This window comes from Nanorana parkeri, unplaced genomic scaffold (genome assembly GCF_000935625.1).
Source record: "Nanorana parkeri isolate BGI_ZX_2015 unplaced genomic scaffold, ASM93562v1 scaffold1, whole genome shotgun sequence".
Classification (NCBI taxonomy): Eukaryota; Metazoa; Chordata; class Amphibia; order Anura; family Dicroglossidae; genus Nanorana; species Nanorana parkeri.
Window position 1 is genome coordinate 200,101 of NW_017306269.1, and position 6,909 is coordinate 207,009.

A 6,909-nucleotide genomic window follows, 5' to 3' on the forward strand; every position below is an offset into this window, starting at 1 on the left:
ATATACTAACCTCCTCCCATGACCCAAAGCTCAGCCTATAGCTGGCGCCCCGGCCGGGACAGATCCCAACAATACTGTCGAGATCCACCCAGCTGGCTGATTGACAGCACTGCCTATCTAGAGCCAGAGCCAGCTGTACCCGTCCCCTCCCCTGTCCGTTCCTCCAGTCAGCGCTGGACGATCGGAGAGGGGAGGGGGGGACTGATAGTCTGACTGCTCTCTGCAGGGAGATGATCGGGAAGTGAGCGAGCGACAGTATGTGTTCGCTCACTTCCTGATCAATAGAGATGAAGTGTGAAGCTTCTTTGTCACACGTGGGCTCTAACTATGAGGATGAGTGGAAATCACTCACCTCATAGATCTCCTTTTAATGGTGTGTTAATACTTGAAATTCCACAGAGTAGACACAGTTACACTTGAGTTGTGTACTGAATGAGTTCTACACATTATTTAAACTCCAAAGAGTATTAGTTTTATGCTAACAACCCCTCTAACTTATGTAGCCGGTGACACAAGTCACAAAGTTCCGTTTTGTCATTCACCTGTGGTGGCAATGCCCAACTGCACTTATAAACCTCTGATGTGACAGGCTGAAATGTTTTGTGGTCTGCAGCAACTTTAAAGCCCCTCCAACACTGAGCAGAAGACAAACTAGTTCAAGTTTAATAGAAATACACTTTTTTTTTTCTCCTTTTTCATTTAAACTAATAAAAAAGCAAGCCGGCACTTTTAAGCTGCGCCATCAAATGATACAACGATACCATACATCCCACCCAAAAATCTTTCATGATTGTATCCCTTTAAACTAATCACCTTTCGAGTTAATTAAGCCTAATTGTTGTGAATTTGACAATGAAGAGGATTTTTTGAAAGGACTCGAGAACAATGTCATCCTTTTGAATTTTGGGCACCTAATTAAAAGACAGGAGTGTCAGAGCAGTAGGTCATCTGAGCAATGATAACTGATAGAGCTCAGATTGGTATCGGCGTCACATATGCAAAGTGCTGGGTGTGCATATATTACTAATTATACAGATAGCTCCGGGTTTTACTATTAATTGATTCATATATCATCTAGCGGGACAAAAAGATTCAACTTCTATTGTTTTCTGCCCTCAACTACGCTTAACCTTTTATGAACTCATAAATGCAACTCATCCTTGAAACCCTTCACGCTGACCTCTGCACATAACAAACTCCGGCTGGGTCAGCACCATTTTTATGTTTTTATTTATGTTTTCAGATGACAGATTACGACACAGTATATTAATAGCATCAAGGCTAAAGTAAAGAAATACAGTAACAGCACAACTCCAGCCAAAACTTTTTATTTTGTTTTGGATAGAGCGGGGAAGTGTTAAAGACTCTGTTGGGTTTTTATTTTCTGTGTCCTCATTGGGGAGATTTCTCTTAACTTCCTGTCAGAACAGGAAATTAAGGAAATCTCTACAACATAAGCATAGACAATGACTAAAATGCATTTAGTAGAGTGGGAAACAGTTACAATGTTTTTTTGCTGCCTTTCTGCCCTGGTGGCATCCACACCCCCTATTACTTGTACAGGTGCCACAGAGACAGGAAGTGAGGGGAAATCTCCCCCATGGGGTTACTACATGCAAAGGTAAAGTAAAGAACAAAAATGATGCTAATAGCTGGAACTAAGGTCCGTTCATACTTGAGTGTTTCCAAACTAAAAGAAATGCGCTTACGTGCAGATGCGGCCGTGGAAGACGTGCAGTTTTCCTTGTTAAAACATGCACAATCGCGGAAGAAAAAACACAGAATGAATTGAGCAGATTTTGCTAAATGCACTTCCATTCTGCATTTGCCCCACGTTGAGAACCACAATGAAATCAATGAGGATGTGCGGCAAACACAGAAAACAAACACACGCAAACAAATGTGGGCGAACAAGTCGCATGTTACCGCTACGCCTAGGTGTGAATGGGGCCTCAGAGTGGAGGAGACCAATGCCCTAAAACCTTTTTGACCTAGTTTGGGCCTATGGAGGCAGAAACAAAGTTTCCACTGACAAATCCTCCCAGGCCCATGTTAAAAATCTAAGTGTGAAACCCCAGATTAAATAAATATAAAATGTTGCATTTACAGCAAGCCTTACTAAAGTGTAAGAGTAAGCTGTGATATGAAGCTTGACATTGTCCTGGTGGGAGCCCCGTCTTAATCAGCCTCCAACTTCCTGATTTACAGAAGGGTGGAACTTACAGCTCAATTCCAAGAAAAAAAGTTAAAAGTTGTCTTTAATTAAGACAATCCTAGGTCTGTGTGGATGCTGATTACTGCAAAAATCTGATAGAATGAAGGGCTCTAGTCATGCACCTGTCCCCTCCTCTCTCCTCTCCAATTCACAAAAAGGCTTATGTATTATTAATAAGGCCTTTTGTGAATGGTCAATGGGTGATCTTGCCATATTCCCGCCCCTTGTCTCCCCTTGTCCATTCACAGAGGGCCTTGTAGTCCGTGAAGAGCAATATGATAAAGGTATATATCTATTTTTTTAAAAGCATAAATTAGCACCGAAGAAGGAAAGAAGGGGTCTGTTAAGGTGGACACCCTGAAGTCTAGAGTTAGGTTTTAAAGGAAAACTCCTCTTTCCTTTACTTAAAAATGAAAACCTATATTGAGAGCACAATTCACTAAGACTTATTAAGGTTTGCAGTGGTTAACCTAGTTCTGAAGAAGACTGATAGAACATGGGGAATTTGCTAAATAAAAGCACGCTCAAGATCATAAGTATAGTTTTTGATATACACAAATTAATTGTTGATAATATTAGATTTATTAATTTTTTAATAACATTATATTTTACATTGCACAAATTTCATAGGCGATATCTGTAAGGAATAGACTACATCAAGGTAAAACTGAGTTAGCGATGTAGCTTTGGCAATACCAAAATGTTTGTATTAACTGTATATATTTATCGTGGAAAACTAATCAAATATTTTGAAAGAAAAAATGAAAACCTGTGTTCCATCTTGCAGGAAGTACAGAGTCTGCCATTGCTGGCCTCTTGTAAAACAAGCTAGTTGCCTGGTTGTATCTGGCATGAATACTTTTTGAGACATTGACCTGTAAATAAGTTTCAGAAAAGTGCCAGAGTTTCTTATCTGTATACTTGGTCCAGCTCAATGACTCAAGAAACCTTAACGCAGAACCCCAGCAGAAGACCTACAAGTGCGGTGGGTCTTCAATTTTTAAGTGGAATATAGGTCCCATCGTAGCGGTTAAAGTTGCTGCTGACCACTTGGCTATGTTGTCTGGACCACAACACAAGCTGAACAGAATTGCAACTGTTCTAGCAGTTAAATTGTATCTAAACCCAAGACCAAAAATTGTATATATTGCTTACCTGTCTTTAGAAGAGGTGATTGTATTTGTTTCCTTTTTTCAGAGCTCTTTCCTTTATTTTCACCGGCTATTTCCTGTCCCTGGGTGGCTACACTCACTTCTATACTGTGTCTATGGAGGGAGCTATGGTTGTCCCACCCCGGGCCATTCACCCAGCCCGGGCCGTCCCTATCATGAGGCAGCCTGAGCCATTTGCTTCAGACGGCATCTCTTTGGGTCACATGGGGGGCAACAGGCAAAACGGCATGGCTGCCCTGCTGAACAATGTTTGCACTGTGCCTGCTGCCCTCTTTCCGGCTAGAGCGTCCCAGAGCTCTTAGCAACCTTGACACTCTGGCCGGTGTCCCAACTCCCTGGTTGCCGGGAGCTGATTTGGATGCTCTGGAGGCAGAGGTACCATGTGCCACCAGCACCCTCTCTCCCCCCTGGTCACATGCAACACCAGCACTACACTTCACCCATCCACCCTCGATCCCCCCTCCCCATAACATGCCCTATGAGCAACCCCCCCCCCCTTTTTGTGCACAACCAGCACCCCCAGCCTCATGCACCAAAAAGTCCAGGGTCACCCCTATAGTTGGCCAAATGCTGTTTGTACAAACACCACTAGAGGTTTAAAGGAGCATACATTCCTATGCCGCTTGGCTCCATTGAGTGGTGAGAATGTTGTGTAAATGACATTCGCCCAACTCTACACTGAGTGGAAAATTTATACATCAGCCCATATATTTCGGGGAAGATCAACAGGTATTTTCTGCACTTGCTAAAAATGTTCCTACCCTGAAAAAGAAAATGAATGCAACCACTTAATCTAAGCTGCAATATATTACATTTTTGTTCTTGGGTTTAGTTATTCTTTACACTAGTGCAGTTTAATGATCAATGCTCAATGCAGTATTGATTAGGAATCTTGTCATCTCAGATGTATTTGGATCGGTTTTATAAAAACAAATGTCAGTGCTACACAAGTTTATAGAGACGGTATGGAAATCTGGATCTAGGCAGAAGTTACTTTGCAGCGATTGTAGTCCTATAAAAACCATCGTTGTGTATTACATCACTTATCATCATTTAAATAACATCCTTTTTCAACACTCCCTTCTTCCATTGGCTCGTTTCCCTCCTCTTTGTCCCTCCTCTTGTTGCTCATTTATTTTCTTATCTCTGTGCGGCTTTTCAATTCTGCCCAGACCTCCTTTTTTTTTTTAAACATCATTATTCTGAAAATTATTATTGCTTTTAGCAATTGAAATATGCCTCAAACAGGATTGTAGATTTATTAAATTCCCTAAGAGCATTTATGTGTAGCATAAAACAATTGCTGAGTTATGTTTTATATCATTCTTAAATAAATTGAAGGCGTTTTTGTCCCGGGATGCAATGATTTGGAATTCATAGAAGGGATCTCGGTGACTCACCGCTGAGGCCTTTCTCAGCAATGCCAAGAAAATCGAGACATCTATGTCCTGACGTGAATATTGAAGAACTCGTTTTTGGCAAATATTATATGTATGTTCCAGAAGGTTGTTACAGCCAATTATAAATCACCTCATTGAAAAAATTTGCCTTGAAGACTAAGAAATACTTGGCTAGATAGAGGATTCTACAATTATATTTTTGCAGAGATTTTCGTTTTTGAATTTTATAGCCTGGTGTCTCCCCCCCAAAAAACCCCCCACAAACAAACATTTTTTTCTCCTGTTTTGGATAGAGTGGGGAAAAGTTGAAGCTAAAAAATAATAGCCCATGCTACACACTTCCAACTGTGACCCATTGGGGAGATTTCCATTCATTTCCTGTCAGATAGCCACAGCAGGAAATAAAAGGAAATACCTCCAAAGTGAAGGAAATCTCTGGTGGTCCGCAGGTGCCCCCATTTGTATATTTCCCATCTATTCCTGTTCTGATGGCAACCCAAAATTTGTGATTTTCTTTCACTTTCTGATGGTCACCAGGTCAAATAGAAAGAGTCATTCTCACTAATGGGGGAGCTGATTTGACTCCAGTTGCACTCTAACTTATCTACACCTTGAATTTAAAAGAAAATCTACCTAATGCCCCAATTTCTTATCTGAATATGTGGTCATGTGACAGACTGGGTCCAGAGTTTTATTTAACCTTTTTGCTGCCAGTGCTGTATGCCTTATGGGTCTTACTGTATGCCTGCTGGTCCCGGTAAACAAACTCCCTGCGGCTATAGCCTCCAGGAGTTTCTTTACCTGTGTAAAGCCAACTGTTGGTTTTGCACTGGAAGTGATTGTTGTTAAGAAAGCTGCCAGATCACTTCCAGGGGACGGTAAACAGAGCCTCCCCCCCACCCCGACACCCCCTGTCTTGCTTCTTAGGCTCTGCTGCCCCTCTTGCGGGACTGGGACTGGCAGTGCAGGTATCAGAGGGTTGCAGGGAGAGAGAATAGCAAACATACATTCGCTGATCTACTCCCTGCTGAATGAAGCTCAAAGCAATGCTGATTGAATCACTTCCAGCTTCTTTAAAGTTCATATGTGACATTAGGGGTCTAATAGAACTTTAATGTCACCTTAAAGAGTACCTGTGTGTGCTTGTGAGTCCTCTTGTGCGATAGCAATTAAGTTAAAAAAATAAAGTTAACTGAAATAAATGTAAAAATGTTCCCCAAATCTCCACGAATGAACGCATACTAACACAACCATGCATCGGGGTGTGCCTGCGTATGAAAATGATGATTGCGCCACACATGTTAGGTATCACTGTGTGCACCAGAGTGTGTGCAATAATTCTAGGACCAATATTCCTGGTTTACTCTAAACTAATGACCTATACAGACTTTTAAAGTGGCTCCCAAGGACAATTTGGGGTATTGTGTTTCCTCACCATTTCACAAGCGCACACAATTTTTACCTTTGACATGTTGGGTATTTATTTACTCCGCACAACCTCATCTTTTATATTTTCAAAAAAATTGTGTAATATATTGTGTTTTTATGCTTTAAAATTATCTAAAGTTTTTTTTTTTTTCTACTGAAATTAATGGGCTTGATATTATGCAACATACACATTTGCAACTGACACCATTTTATTCTACAGGGTCTGTGCTTTCAAATATATAACTCTAGGGGGGGGTTAAGGAATTTTCAGGCCTAAAATTTGGATTTTAACGTGTGTCACTAAAGGTGAAGTTGTCCTTTAATGTCCAAATGAAGTCTTGTGCCTTTTTTAAATCTTTTTTCTTTTTAGTGCTGTTCTCCTGCATGTTGTGATATGTGACTGATTTTGCTTGGAAAGGCCTCGGATCCAGTTTTCTCCTAGTTAAAGCCATATCCATAATGACATGGTTCGATGAGCTTGGTGTGTAGGGACTTGAGTGACCTGCACAGAGCCCTGAGCTCAACCCTACTATGAAACCTGACTGTGAGCCAGGTCTTGTCTATTATCTGTACATGACCTAACAAATGCTCTTTTAGGTGAGTGAACACAAATCCCTACAAATACACTCCAAAATCTTCTGGAAAGCTTTCCCAGAAGAGAGGAGCCTGTTAAAGCTGGGGGGGGGGGGCAACT